Genomic DNA, 16597 nt, shown 5'->3' on the forward strand with positions numbered 1-16597 from the left:
CCTGACCTGTTGGGGTGTCTTGAGGGCTGGAGTTGAGAACCCCTGGTTAATAGAACAATTGAACTCTCGCTGATGAACCTTATACCAAAAGCAAGCTTAAACAGGCCCCCTCACACTACAAGAAACTCGCAAAGAAATCCCTTGCAGTACCTCATCAATCCAAAGCAGAGGTTCATGTAAACAAATATAGAAGCTACCGACTTCCATTATGTAAGACAGGGGTGCGCAACTCCAGTCTACAAGCCCCTCCTGCCCCACTGCAAGCTCCTACCCCCAGCACAGGCCCCTACCCACGCAAGCCCCTCCCCCACCCAGCACAGGCCCCTCCCCCCACCCAGTACAGGCCGCTCCCCCACACCAGCATAGGCCCCTCCCCCACACCAGATCTCCTCTCATGTCCCGGCAACGCGTGGTGGATATCCACTGTTCAAATGTTTGGCCCCTTACTCATGATACAAATTATAATGTATCAAAGAAGCGTTGTGAAAATGAATTGTTTATACGAAGGTGGACAGGTGGACATCCTAATTGTGGTCTTTTTTTTAATCTCAAAACGAAAGTGGTTTCGCTCTGTCAACCAAATACCAAGAGTATCGGGTCTTTATTCTATTTCAGATGCATACATGTCATTATATTGACTTCCTATTAATAATAATAATAATAATAATAAATAACTTTATTTCATATAGTGCTTCTCCCAATGGGACTCAAAGTGTGTCACAATTACAATACAGTGCTTAGTACGCAGCACATAAAATTGTTACAGACACAGTCCCTGCCCAGGTGAGCTTACAATCTATGTGTTTTGGTGCCTGATGCACAGGGAGGTAAAGTGACTTGCACAAGGTCACAAGCTGACCCCAGGAATTGAACCAGGCTCCCCTGCTTCAAACTCAGCGCCATTATTTACCGTCAGTGTCTTTATTCACTGAACCGCTCCTTACAGAAGATGCTACCTTCCATGGGTCAACTTTTTTTTCACCCTGTGTGATTTATTATTTATGTAAATGTTAGAAAAACTATTTAACTACAGTGTGGTATTATAAATCTGTCATACAGTTATAACTGGGAAAGACTGCTGGAATAAGCATATTGCCATTTCCTTGGCAAATACAATTGGTGTCCATAACACAGTGTGAGCTCCCTCTAGCGGCCATGCCTGGAAGTCCCAGGATTGATGGAACTGCAAAAACAGAAGTCAAATTATTATTTTATTACCAACCTATTATGGAAGGCGATTTTCATTATACGTCAAGAGAATAAATTACAATTATTAGCGTGTGTTCTGTATGCTTAATACATTATTTTTTATCTTCAGTAGAGAACCAACATATTAATTTTGTGCTTTAAGATTTAGACAATTTTGCGAATAGTCGTTCAAGTTATATGATGAGGCCAGGAAGTTTTTAACCTTTATAAGGAACAAGAATTACCTACTTTGATTTCACTTCAGTAGAAGTTGGACAAGACTGAGGGATTCTAGAAGTGAGACTTTAACCTTATCAAAAAGCCCTTTTGTGTGATATGTCAGAACTTTGACATTGACCAAATAAAAACCTGCTCTTCTGCTTTGCTCCGGCACCCACCTGTATCACAAGTACCACATGCAGATACAAATAGCTAGCTTAAGTATTAGGGTCATATTCACTATACCATGACAGTGTTTTTTACCTATGAACCCTTTGGTTCCTCGAGCATTTCTAAAAGGTTCCCTGCAATTTTCAGGTTATTTGAGAATTGCACCAAATACAGTACAGAAGAATTTACAATGCATCCGATCTCAGACGCGCTATTAGAGAGGGTTGGGGTTCCTTACAATGCATCCGATCTCAGACACGATATTAGAGAGAGTTGGGGTTCCTTACAATACATCTGATCTCAAACATGCTATTAGAGAGGGTTGGGGTTCGCAATCACCATCATCGTTGCAGGTCACCTCGCACTCGCCACCATCGCTGCGGGTCACCTCGCACTCGCCACCATCGCTGCTGGTCACCACACAGTTGCCACCAACGCTGCGGGTCACATACAGTCGCCACCATCGCTGCGGGTCACCTCACCGCCTTGTTTAAATGTTCTTGGTCTCCCCAGTTGCAGGGTACCTCGCTCGGCGGTGGTAGCGCGCACACCCATGACATTCAGCTTGGCGGTGAACGGGAAATTAAAAAATGTGTCCCGCTGCTGGCGCCCAAGCCGAGTGTCCTGTGTGCTCACAAATGGCGGCGGTCGTCTGGGTAGGGGTTGCTGTAGGCACACTACTCCACCTCCGCATCATCCTCAGCGTCTCAGACATACAGTACGCAGCATGCTCAGCGTCTCAGACATACAGTACGCAGCATGCTCAGCCTCTCAGACATACAGTACGCAGCATGCTCAGCCTCTCAGACATACAGTACGCAGCATGCTCAGCCTCTCAGACATACAGTACGCAGCATGCTCAGCCTCTCAGACATACAGTACGCAGCATGCTCAGCGTCTCAGACATACAGTACGCAGCATGCTCAGCCTCTCAGACATACAGTACGCAGCATGCTCAGCCTCTCAGACATACAGTACACAGCATGCTCAGCCTCTCAGACATACAGTACGCAGCATGCTCAGCGTCTCAGACATACAGTACGCAGCATGCTCGGCGTCTCAGACATACAGTACGCAGCATGCTCAGCGTCTCAGACATACAGAACGCAGCATGCTCAGCCTCTCAGACATACAGTACGCAGCATGCTCAGCGTCTCAGACATACAGTACGCAGCATGCTCAGCCTCTCAGACATACAGTACGCAGCATGCTCAGCCTCTCAGACATAAAGTATGCAGCATGCTCAGCGTCTCAGACATACAGTACGCAGCATGCTCAGCCTCTCAGACATACAGTACGCAGCATGCTCAGCGTCTCAGACATACAGTACGCAGCATGCTCAGCCTCTCAGACATACAGTACGCAGCATGCTCAGCGTCTCAGACATACAGTACGCAGCATGCTCAGCGTCTCAGACATACAGTACGCAGCATGCTCAGCCTCAGACATACAGTACGCAGCATGCTCAGCGTCTCAGACATACAGTACGCAGCATGCTCAGCCTCTCAGACATACAGTACGCAGCATGCTCAGCCTCTCAGACATACAGTATGCAGCATGCTCAGCGTCTCAGACATACAGTACGCAGCATGCTCAGCCTCTCAGACATACAGTACGCAGCATGCTCAGCGTCTCAGACATACAGTACGCAGCATGCTCAGCGTCTCAGACATACAGTACGCAGCATGCTCAGCCTCTCAGACATACAGTACGCAGCATGCTCAGCCTCTCAGACATACAGTACGCAGCATGCTCAGCGTCTCAGACATACAGTACGCAGCATGCTCAGCGTCTCAGACATACAGTACGCAGCATGCTCAGCCTCTCAGACATACAGTACGCAGCATGCTCAGCGTCTCAGACATACAGTACGCAGCATGCTCAGTGTCTCAGACATACAGTACGCAGCATGCTCAGCCTCTCAGACATACAGTATGGAGCATGCTCAGCCTCTCAGACATACAGTACGCAGCATGCAGAGCCTCTCAGACATACAGTACGCAGCATGCTCAGCGTCTCAGACATACAGTACGCAGCATGCTCAGCCTCTCAGACATACAGTACGCAGCATGCTCAGCCTCTCAGACATACAGTACGCAGCATGCTCAGCGTCTCAGACATACAGTACGCAGCATGCTCAGCGTCTCAGACATACAGTACGCAGCATGCTCAGCGTCTCAGACATACAGTACGCAGCATGCTCAGCGTCTCAGACATACAGTACGCAGCATGCTCAGCGTCTCAGACATACAGTACGCAGCATGCTCAGCGTCTCAGACATACAGTACGCAGCATGCTCAGCCTCTCAGACATACAGTACGCAGCATGCTCAGCCTCTCAGACATACAGTACGCAGCTTGCTCAGCCTCTCAGACATACAGTACCCAGCATGCTCAGCGTCTCAGACATACAGTACGCAGCATGCTCAGCGTCTCAGACATACAGTACGCAGCATGCTCAGCCTCTCAGACATACAGTACGCAGCATGCTCAGCCTCTCAGACATACAGTACGCAGCATGCTCAGCGTCTCAGACATACAGTACGCAGCATGCTCAGCGTCTCAGACATACAGAACGCAGCATGCTCAGCCTCTCAGACATACAGTACGCAGCATGCTCAGCCTCTCAGACATACAGTACGCAGCATGCTCAGCCTCTCAGACATACAGTACGCAGCATGCTCAGCGTCTACGCAGCATGCTCAGCGTCTCAGACATACAGTACGCAGCATGCTCAGCGTCTCAGACATACAGTACGCAGCATGCTCAGCGTCTCAGACATACAGTACGCAGCATGCTCAGCCTCTCAGACATACAGTACGCAGCATGCTCAGCGTCTCAGACATACAGTACGCAGCATGCTCAGCGTCTCAGACATACAGTACGCAGCATGCTCAGCCTCTCAGACATACAGTACGCAGCATGCTCAGCGTCTCAGACATACAGTACGCAGCATGCTCAGCGTCTCAGACATACAGTATGCAGCATGCTCAGCCTCTCAGACATACAGTACGCAGCATGCTCAGCCTCTCAGACATACAGTACGCAGCATGCTCAGCCTCTCAGACATACAGTACGCAGCATGCTCAGCGTCTCAGACATACAGTACGCAGCATGCTCAGCGTCTCAGACATACAGTACGCAGCATGCTCAGCGTCGCAGACATACAGTACGCAGCATGCTCAGCATGTCCAAGAGGCTGAGGATGATGCGGCTCGTAGGAGAAGCGGAGATGGAGGAGCGGAGATGGAGGAGCGGAGATGGAGGAGCGGAGATGGAGGAGCGGAGATGGAGGAGCGGAGATGGAGGAGCGGAGATGGAGGAGCGCACCCTCAGCCACTCCTACTCGGACTACGGATTTGTGAGCACGCACACGCGGACACTCAGCTTGGCCGCCAGCAGCCAGGACACTTTTTTATTTCCTGCGCACTGCTCTCATACGTGAGGTGCCCTTCCCCCACCACGTGGCATTGCATGGCGGGGCGCCTCGCAACGATTTGAGATTGTGCTGGCCCTTGTTGTTTTGGCGCCCCTTTTGGTCGGTGCCCTGGCAAGTCACCGGCCAGCCCGTCCCTTAATCCAGCACCGCATGTCGCGCGTTCCATGCTACGGACAATATCATTGTTTGGTTTCCTCTATGTAGTGCAGGAAATACAAAGGACACAGTCAGTTTCGGATTTCCCATATGTGATCGGCGCTTGCCGGCTGCGCTTACGCATGCGTGGCCGGCAAGCGCTGATTGCGCATGCACGGCTGGCAAGCACCTATCACGCATGCGCGGCCGGCAAGCACCGATCGCGCGTGCGCGGCCGGCGACGTGACGTCGCACACTGTTGCGTTGCCATGGCAATGGGATGCTGCGGTGCCAAATAATGCTGAAGCAGGAGGGCGGCGCCAGGTAAGTGCCTAACGGCATATTTTGAAATCCGCCACTGGACGCAGTATACGATTGGCAGCGCTGAAAGGGCCTGACCTTGACATGGTTGCAGGCTTAACATGCTTTGGCCAAAAGATTCAACTAAATGCCCATTACTCATGCGAAGAAATAATCTATAAATGAACTAAATAACGTGTCAGATTGGATGCGCATTGAGGCTTCCTCCCATGAACAAAGTCAGAAGCCACTGAATTAATGACCGTTTCCTAGTGTGTGTTAATCTCCCGTGTAACCCCTTCACTGCTGAAAGACTATGCTTCCTAATGTGTATCTAATACCTGACCCTTAGCACCTTCTCAGTGAAAATGATCCATCTCTCTCTCTTATCACTGCTCTTTGTATTTGCTCTGGGCCCTAAACACAGGATGGCCATATCCAGTTTAAAATATGCTAATTAATAATGAATGCAAGTGAGTGGCTGTACTGGGCATTTTAATAAACTATGCAGATGGGGCCTCCGAGTGTTGGAATAAGCAGTGTGTGGCCTGACAGCTGGCTATTAGTATAGCTGAAACCACATCGTGTTATTAGGAGCTAATGAAAAGTGTAAGAAACATCCTTGTTTGTTTAGTTACATTGTCCGTCTGAACACCCAACAGCAAAATATGCTGCATTTCAATTATATTTTAATAATGAGTCTCACTTTTCCAATACTAGACTCCTATTTCCATTGTCAATTCATCATACAACTAATGTACCCATTGATTTCTCAAGTCCACGTGACATGATGAACAGCTAATTAAACAGATCCAAAAGGGCCATGAATGGCAGCGATAGTCAATAGATTTATTTCGCCATTTCTACTGTCAAATTAATTTGTTCAGGCTCCCTCCTTGTTAAAGTAGAACTCCTCCAGCAATCAATATTTGCCTGATTAATAACAGCAAGTATAGCATGCAGGAGGTTCCTTACCACGCTTAAATTCTTCAATACTAGAGGGTTCCAAGAAGCTTGCAAAGCAAAGTATCATTCCTTGTCTAGTGGGGGTAAAAACACATAATTGGACCATGAAAAACTATATACCCCCCATCCCCCCTTCATAATCTCTATTTGCACATTACAAAATAAAATAGCCATATACAATATATATATATATATATATATATATATATATATATATGTATATATATATATATATATATATATATATACACATATACACACACACATACACACACACACATACACACAAATAGAGGAGAGCACTCAAGAAACATCTTGCAAACTTGCCTGTTGCACTGTTAATATCATGTACAGAATTTGGAAAAGAGGCACTCTCAAGAACTATAAATAATTCAAATTGATTTTTATCACATAGATCACCGTTTCGGTTCTATTGCAGGACCTTCCGATAGACAGACAGACAGACAGACAGACAGATAGACAGATACTCAAAGGTAATCTTAGAACACCGAAAGAGAGACGGTTGCATGAATACAAATGTATACAACTGTTCGGGACACTTAGCGGTGTCCTAAACTGAGACCGCAGCTTCATGAGTCACTACCCTGACACAAGAGAACTGCTAAAAGCCATGTCTATACATAGTGTGCTATATGAATGCGCACACAGTTGTCTCTTACACATACATATGTACAATGTAATTCTATCCCTATATACCAATAGGGACCACATAGTATCTACTCACAATAATAGTAATGCTTACATTTCTATACCTACCCACACCATTGGTATACACTCCCACACACACCTTTTGTAAAGTGCTGTATACACTGTGGGCACTTTATAAATGTATATTTACACACACATACACATATACACACACACATATTCTTACATCACTAACATTCAGGGACCTTTTAACACCTTAAGTCATAAATCGCATACTCCACAGGGGGGAGGGATAGGCTTCAGTCAGATAAAAACAGTGCATCCTGGAATTTAAGTAAAAAACCTTTCTTGCTTTATCCATTGTAAAACCGCCAGAAGAAGAGATCAGTGTATCTCGAAAGCTCGCACAAATAAAAGCATTTAGTTAGCCACAGAACGGTATCGTCTATCAGTTTTTGATTTTATATATATATATATACATGCACATAGATTGATGCTATCAGCAGTTAGTGTAAGTGGAGAGGATTACAATGTCTGGTCGGGAATGGACAGTAAGTACTGTACATGCATATGGACAGGTCCAGGTAATCATGGTTGGAGGCTAATGGAACGCTTCCCTGCAAAGGTCAATTTTCAGAGGGGACTGGATGGTGGGGAGAGATTTTGCCTGGGGAGATACGCAAAGAAAATGGATATGTAGAGGGCATTGAATTTAAAAAGGTTTCCGGCAAAAGAGAGGTCAGGCGAGACAAATGGGGCTGAAAGGAGACCGGCTTAGGAACAGCACAGCCAAACAGGGGCATAGTAAGGAATCAGAGAGAAGCTTCAAACAGGGACACATCTTTGAGGGTGAATGCTTTGTAGTACAGATGTAGCAAGTGTTATTGTACCTGTTGGCGTGCGCAATAATGTTTTAGCCCCGCCCCCTTTTTCATGAGCGCCGAATGTAGACACAATGGTATCTGCTCCCGCTAGCGCAGTGTGTGTCCCGCTGAAATGCGTCAGTGGAAGCAATAACATCTGATACAGCAATTATAGAATTTACTCAAAGTTACACAGCAGGAAGTGGTGTAAAATCCAGAGAACATTTTATTACGTTTTAAATGAGAGAGAGAGAGAGAGAGAGAGAGAGAGAGAGAGAGAGAGAGAGAGAGAGAGAGAGAGAGAGAGAGAGAGAGAGAGAGAGAGAGAGAGAGAGAGAGAGAGAGAGAATTAGTTACTTGTCCAAATTTAGCAAAAAATGGCCACACAAGTAATTTTCACATATATTCTGCACTGTTCTCCATTCAAACATTCAGAGATAGAAATGAATATAAACAGCTGTTTCTTTGAATGCATTTTTTAAAAAGCGCTTATATGGGGGACAGTAGGCTTTATTAGATCGCAATTTAAAGTATGCGATTTACCATAGCACCACAGAAATGGTGTCTGGGGGGGTATATGTTCTCTTACATTAAGTAGAAAACAAGGGTGATGTTCTATTTAAAAGGATTACATTCTCTCACACGGACACAATGTGAATCTGAACTGATACATACAGCTTTATGCCGGAGGAAATTTAAACTTTAAACTTTACCAGCAAATGAAAATGGTCTAGACACTACATGCTTCCAAAAATACTCAAATTGTTTTCAACATTACACAATAAGGAAAATAGCTGAAGCGCTCAAATGCAGGTATATCTCAAAATGATAATAAGCCAGACCACTGTACCAGGGTACTAACAATTGATATAGTACCTATTGTGTCATATATGGGTACTATCCTCCTGAAGACAGGTGGTGTGTGGTGCAACCCACTCACCATCAGTCTCATTGGCAGGTTCCCCTGAAAAATATACAAGTACTCACATCCTGGTAGGGCAGGCAGGCAGGCTGTGCAGCTACTCAATGCAATACAGGGAAAAGGGAGACCAAAAAGCGCACCAGCACAAACGGAGCAGGAAGAACCCAGGACAAAAAATGATTAAAAGGGCACTTTAATGTGACAAAAGACCCATCCAATGCGTTTCGAACGCTTGAAAAAGAACGCTGTGACGTTCGAAACGCGTTGGATGGGTCTTTTGTCACATTAAAGTGCCCTTTTAATCATTTTTTGTCCTGGGTTCTTCCTGCTCCGTTTGTGCTGGTGCGCTTTTTGGTCTCCCTTTTCCCTGTACAACATTACACAATAACACTGGAAACTAATCATTTTAAAAAGCACACATACCGGTCTTAAAAAGCAGACATACACAGTATTCATAAGCATGTAGAGTATTTTAAATTCCAAGGCATAGTCCCCAACAGAGTTGCAGGCGAAAAAATAACAGGTATACCATTAATATGTTGCATGTGGTACAAACACGCTACATACCAAGGATATTCTGTCTGACCTGTAAGCACCTTGTCCTTACTTTAATTTTTAAAAAAAAGGTCCAAAGAGATCTGGCTTGTTATGGCTCCGAAAAGAACAAAATATTTGAAACTGCAACTGTCTGCAGGTAACCACCCTAGTTGGGTGAGAAAGTTAAAATGACAAAGTCCTTTAGGGTTCTTGATGCACTTACAGATATACTGTAGCAAGACTTAATGTCTTCATTGTCACGGCAGTCGTGGCACTGAAGGATTAACACTGCAGGGGTCCCATTCGGAAAAATTAGATTGCAAGCTCTTCGGGGCAGGGACTCCTTTTCCTAAATGTTACTTTTATGTCTGAAGCGCTTCTTCCCATTACGTGTTATTTGTATTATTAGTTATTTATATTATTATGTCACGTGCGTTACAGCTGTGACGCGCTATGTACATTAATGGCGCTATATAAATAAAGATATACATACATACAACATGGACGCCTCCCCAGCGCCGAGGACTTTTGGTTCCTGGGGACAGCAGGTCTCACTACATCTGTATCTCTGTCTTCTGACTGCTGAAGTAAGAGGCGGTTACATGAGTTTTATAACCTCAGCCTAGAGTTTCCAAATGGATCATTTCATAGGTCATAGTAGCACAAAAAGAGGATCACAGATAATTGTGAACATGTTCAAGATGAAGCCTGGTCTTGGAAATAAACCGTAGAAGCACTAATAACCGTTTCAATTTCCTGCTTCCCTGCAGCTGGCCAATAACATCCTAGATGATTTTAGTCACTTGCTGTATGATCTACTATTAGAATGACACAAATGTCCCTAATAGAAGACAGATACTGTTTCTCAGTCGAATTAGAATGTATGTGTTCTGCGTTTTTTTTTTCTAGGGTTCTGCCAGTTTTTCACTATAATAAAGATTTGATTTGGCCAATAGATATATGACGAATAACAGTGACCTCCGTCCCAATGGTAAATGTAATAAAACAAATGGCATCGTGCATGTTATCCATCAATTTCTCCATAAGGTCTCTGTAGACCGCAGCAAATATGGCATATACCAATAAGCAAAGCCACAGGCTGGGGCCATGGTGCCGCAGACCATGCGCCCTCAAGGCAGTGTTCACGTCCATGCGGGAGAGGGCGCGCGTTGCGCAAGAAATCAGTTAAAACTGATTTCTTGGCGCGACAGTCCGGTCACGTGAGCGGTTCGCCCAATGAGGGCGAACCAGCTCCATGACGCCATAGGCACGCCCCCAGAGCCCATTGACCATGCCCAGGGAAAGCACCCGCTTTTCCACAGCCTCCGCACGCCTCCACGCGGGCGATTGCACCATGGCCCGGGCCTAATGCTTCAAATGACCCAGGCTCTAATTCACTGTTCAACATCTTCTGTACCCTAGGCAAACAGTGGTGTCATCACATTCGGGCAAGTCCTTTTACTGAGGAAAATACTGAAACCGATATAGTTTAAGTCAGTCTAGTGACCACACTAGGATCAATTTAGGATCCGCAAAGGGACAAAATATAAAAAGAAAATTCATCCCAAAAGTCACATTCCTAATATTTATTTAATGGCACAAAGCAGCATTTCCAAAAGTGGTCAAAATCATATACAGTACATGGTCAAGCAGGAACCCTGGCTATGGAATCACTTTAACCTGTGGAAATTGGTCAGACTAATACATTCTGTGCTGAAATGTCCAGGAACACTGTTGCCCCATTAAAGAATTCATCCCATCGAAGGCCAAATTGAATAATTCATCAGAGATTTGTAGGCAGAAATGACAGAAGGTAGCATACACAATCCCACTATATAATCCTTCCAGAGGAAAAACATTAATCTAGAATAACAATCTAACACAATGTTGGGCCCCTTCGAACACATTGAAGGACTATCCTACCTCTTCGAACACATTGAAGTTCTATCCCACCTTTTCTAACACATTGAAGGTCTATCCCACCTTTTCCAACACATTGAAGGTCTATCCCACCTTTTCCAACACATTGAAGGTCTATCCTACCTCTTCTAACACATTGAAGGTCTATCCCACCTTTTCTAACAAATTCATGGTCTATCCCACCTCTTCTAACACGTTGAAGGTCTATCCCACCTTTTCCAACACGTTGAAGGTCTATCCTACCTCTTCTAACACATTGAAGGCCTATCCTACCTCTTCTAACACATTGAAGCTCTATCCTACCTCTTTTAACACATTGAATCTCTATCCTACCTCTTTTAACACATTGAAGGCCTATCCTACCTCTTCTAACACAATTTTAATCCTGTCTGTAAATGTTACTTATGCCCATAATCATATCTTTGACTGTCCATTAAATATCTGTAAACTGAATGTGTATTACCATTTAATGCAACCATTTAACTCTGACTTTTCCTATCTTTCTATTGTGTAACAAAAGAATTGTAGTTGCTCTCAGAATGACTGCAACGTATTGCGATGCCCCCTTAAGCGGAGGCCTGAATTTACTTAAAAAATAAAGGATGATGATCATGATGATGATGACCACAACTTAATTCCTCCCCTTGGCATCAGCAAAGGATTCTGGGTAAGGAGAAAGTGCTGCTATGCAAGGCTGTGACTCCATCACAAGTAGGTATATAAGGAACGTCCCTTTAATTTTCTGGTGATGATGAAGGTAATTGAATAAGACAGCTGCGAAAATGATACAATGTCATGTAAGGATGTGCTTAAAAAAAACATACTTTACATTCTAAACGTTAAACTTTTAACTTACAAAGCTGTTTTAATTGGCAACATTACAGTGGCTACTTACAGTCCCAGCACTCACTGCATCTGCCTTGGAACACACTTTGCTCTCTGTGCTAATTGCAAAGCCCACTGTCCTTATCTCACGCTCTAAGCAGACGTTCTGAAGACCCCTCCAGAGAAACCAACACCAATTCCAGTGAAGGGCTGTACTTTTGGAGTCCGGTATCTTTTATAGGGTTAAAACGCAAGCATTCTATTTGGCTAAATAATTGGTCAACACTAAAAACAAATGCACCCCAGGGAGTAAACACATACAAAAGTAAAAAAAATAAAAATAAAAAAGGTAAATTAAAAGCACATAACATTTAGCGAAATGCGCAGCCAAGATGGGTTAAGTGGTTCTAATCTGTCAGCATATGCTATGTTTCTATATTATTTATGTTATCAGCAGGAAATATGTCGCTGTTGTAGAGGAAAAAAATCATTAGCTACATTCATTGAGTCCTGAGGAAAAGGAGATTAAATGTTCTTTTTAACATTATTTCTAAATCATACTTAATGAGCTTTATGTGTTGGTAACTTTGGACTATAACTACAGAGGCACTTAATGAGTTATTCAATAGAAATATCAAGAAATTCCAAGTCAGGAAGTGAAGTGCATTTAGTGCGTTTTTGCCAAAAATGCACTTCATGAGTTTTACTTTTAGGACTACTGTATATGCAGATTCGTGTAGCCACAGTATACAGTGTGTAGAATGTATTTGGCGTGTAGATATTCAGTGTATATTTCCGATACAATGTATTTCTCGAGCAATAATCCCACAGAAGAGTGAAAACAGTTTCTCTATAGTGTAAACATTATTTCTAAATGAAGTATTCTTAAAATGTGTTACAATGCTTCTTGTAACTGAAGCTGAAATGTACAGTATATCATGCCCACTGTTTGTTTATCTGATAATTAGTTTAGGACAGAATACTACAATGATTCAGAAAGTACAATGATTAAGGCAGAATTATAAAACCGTTCCAAGAAAATCTGCAATGAAACCATTTTTTAAGTCCCAGGAAGCAAAGTAGAAGACATATATACACAATATGAATTGTCTAGGAGAGGGGATTACATGACCTGCTGCTGCATGGATACTTTTGAGTTATTGTCACAGTGTGCAACTATGTATGGGGAAGTTAAAATGTCAGCAATCTGCAGCAGATACAGCATTTCTCAAAGGAAGGGCATAAAAATGAACCACAAAACGTACAATGACAATAAATAACACTAAAAGGAATGACAAAACTACACGGTCTCTAGGCTCCAGATTCAAGAGAAATGTAAAAACTCAATTTATAAAGTGTGAATCCCAGATTGCCAAAACTAAAGTGACAGACAAACTGCCTCACAAACAAACACTCCCACTCACAAACAAACACCCCCACTCACAAGTAAACACTCCCACTCACAAGTAAACACCACCACTCACATGCAAACACTCCCACTCACAAGCAAACACTCCCACTCACAAGCAAACACTCCCACTCACAAGCAAACACTCCCACTCACAAACCAGCAATACCAGATTATCAAGTATCAGAACCCAACCATCAAATCAGACACTGCAGCTGAAAAGCAGCAGTGTGAAACAGTGGATGACCACACACACATACAGTTGCATGCAATGGCTAAAATAAACATTCAATTATCCAAACAAAAAAGTTACTGAATGCTCACACTGCACAGAAGCAATATGTGATGGTGACAGATATGTATTTCCACTTGTTCTTGTGACCTCAGTAAAGCAACTAATGACTCCACTTCCCTTGTTACTTACAGGGATGACCAAAGCACTTGAGAAATGAATTAATTCAGTGGCCACGCTTTACATAAGATCCTACACACCCTATGGACATGTTATCCACTGGGCAAAGAGAGAGAATGGCACTTTGTTTGACAAATTAAGAATAATTTAAATGTTTGGCAGTTTCTGGGCTACTAATGAATCATACTGTAGGCTGCAAAAAAAATGGGTTTAAGATTAAGATAAAATGTATGCGTTTTTACCATACAGCTAGAATGTCTTGTGTGCAAAGAGTTAATCAATAGGAGTATCAAAATGAACCCATTAAAATGTTAACATAAAATAGGTAGGGAATGTCTTCCTGTAAAGTTCAATTACTGATCTCCTCTTCCTATACATACTGTACACTTCCAATATGTATGAGATTTCATCTTTACCAGGGCAGGCTGGCCCATTTTCAGTGTAATAACTTATAGCCACTAATCAATACATTGTAACCAGCATTACAATCTGTGGACACAGTCTTATGAGGGGTTAACCCCCACCAGAGAGATATAATGCAAGCTTTCTACTTGTGCAAAGAACCAAGTGACAATATTCTAACAGTATCATTCATTCATATAGCAGTAAACTCTTGAACCAAAAGCAGATATTGTTAAATAGAGACAAGCAAATAGGACTCAACGCAATATATAGTCGTTTTCTTAATTAAACATACATTATTTGTGATAAATTACTCTGGGATGTCATCACCTCCCTCCCCCAAAATATACATCTCAGAATGTTTCAGAACTGGAAGGTTTTAAAGTAGATACAGTAGCTGTTACAATTGAGCACCCCTGTGGATGAATTTAATAGTACTTAGATATATGTTTTATACGCTCACTATTTGCAAACATTCACACAGCACATGCAATGTACAAATAAAGGTTATATTATATTAGACTAATGGGGGATATTTTCTTCCCAAAGTTAGTGCTGTACAGGAGATTACAAAATAATACCCAATGCTGCACCTGCAGTAGGACAATCCTGTGTTCTGCAGAAGACATACCGTAACTTACCTATTTCTCCCATGGACACATTAGGTGCAGAGTTGGTAATACTTCAGCACTCCCATGGATTTTCTTACAAATTCTCTAACAATACCCATCAAATAATAAGTACTGGAAGCATAAATCGTATTTAGTTTTTACATTTCCAGGTGTTCTCCTAGTCCCACAACACTGGAATCAGCTTCATGTCCTGCAATGTGTAAACTTCACCAAGCAGGCAACTTTTTATGTCAAGTCTTCCCCTCTGATGGCTAATGATATTGTCTACCACAGCAGTCAGGCATTACAGGTTTGGCTTATGTTTATTGCTCAGAGCAACATATTCCATGCCACTTTCAAACCGGCAGCCCGTTGCCCCTGAGAAAAGGAGAGGACTACACCACACAATAGTCTTCTGAATACTTTCCATCAAAGTTAGTCTTGTCCAACTCTGCATCATTCAGTCACCTCACCAATACAGAACACATGCATGGAGTAGGCATGTCCGGCAGCCACATGTTAGATCCCCTAACAAAGTGTAACAAGGTTCAGGCTCCCACAAAGAAGACAACACAGATCCAGGATTCAAGGTGAGCTCAGCCCTCCCATGGCTGTGCCTAGATGTTGAATGGTGCAGTGGGCATGATGCTAAGGGGTTAGGTAGCTGGCAGTGTTGCTGGGTCTGTCCTGTATGCTGCAGACTCTGCTTGGTTCTGTTGCAGCAAGCTCTGTTCCCTGGCTTGATGGACAAGCTGCCTGCAGCCCAATCCCTGGCAGAGGAGGGAGGGATCACGAGATGCTTCTTTTACACTCGCATCCAAGCAGCTTCCCATTAAAGTTACAGTGACATACTGTATTGATGCAATCATTCAAGTTCCAAAGGTCTGCCCAGTAAAGAAAGGAAGGGTATCCTCGCCCACCTGTAGTGAGCAGCATTTTGGTGCAATGCTTTGGTGCTGGGTCTTGCTGTGTATAAATTAACCAACACCAGTAAGCTTATTAATAATAATTCACTTTATTCTGTCATGCTTCTTCCATGATATTTTCTCTTACTGCATGTCAGTGACTTGATCTAATTTTAGGGCAATTATTCTCAAAGGTAGAGTTATAGTTATCTTTTATATAAACATGTGTATTGCATTGGAGTGGTTATATTATACTCATTCAATGCTCCTTGGAGGAAAGTAGGATTTAAGCCAGCATGGATTTATTACAGTAATTGCTAGCTTTGTTTTTCTTACATTTATAATACACTCAAAGGTAGAATGCTCTTGACTTATACAACTGTAAACTCCTGAAATAGGTATATAAATTAAAAAGCCTTTTCTAACTAATTCCCATCTTTGCATCTCATGCAGTATGATTAAGGGAATAAGGCAGGGGTGCTCAACTCCAGTTCTCAATCCCCCCGCCCCCCCAAACAGGTCAGGTTTTCCAAATATTCCTGCTTTTAGGTGCTCAATCAGTCCCTGCTTCAGCACAGGTGGCTCAGTCTTTGAGTTGCTTCAATCAGAGACTCAGGGGCTTATGCAGAGAGGTACGGATAAAATTCGCCACAGGATTTGAATATATTGTGATGGTATGCAGGGAACTCCGGTAGCGCGGAGTGTA

General features: G+C 43.3%; 1 protein-coding gene across 2 annotated transcripts in view; it reads right to left on the reverse strand.

Moving 5' to 3' along the window:
• IL1RAPL2 (interleukin 1 receptor accessory protein like 2) overlaps positions 1-15757 on the reverse strand; it is a 413104-nt gene extending 397347 nt beyond the window's left edge. Inside the window, exon 1 of one of the 2 annotated variants that reach the window (XM_075573334.1) lies at positions 15017-15757. The gene's annotated coding sequence lies outside the window, so the exon portion shown is untranslated. The remainder of the gene's footprint in view (positions 1-15016) is intronic. The other variant, XM_075573332.1, reaches the window with a different exon arrangement.
• Positions 15758-16597: the final 840 nt, after the last annotated feature.

This window comes from Ascaphus truei, chromosome 16, assembly GCF_040206685.1.
Source record: "Ascaphus truei isolate aAscTru1 chromosome 16, aAscTru1.hap1, whole genome shotgun sequence".
NCBI classification, from domain to species: Eukaryota; Metazoa; Chordata; class Amphibia; order Anura; family Ascaphidae; genus Ascaphus; species Ascaphus truei.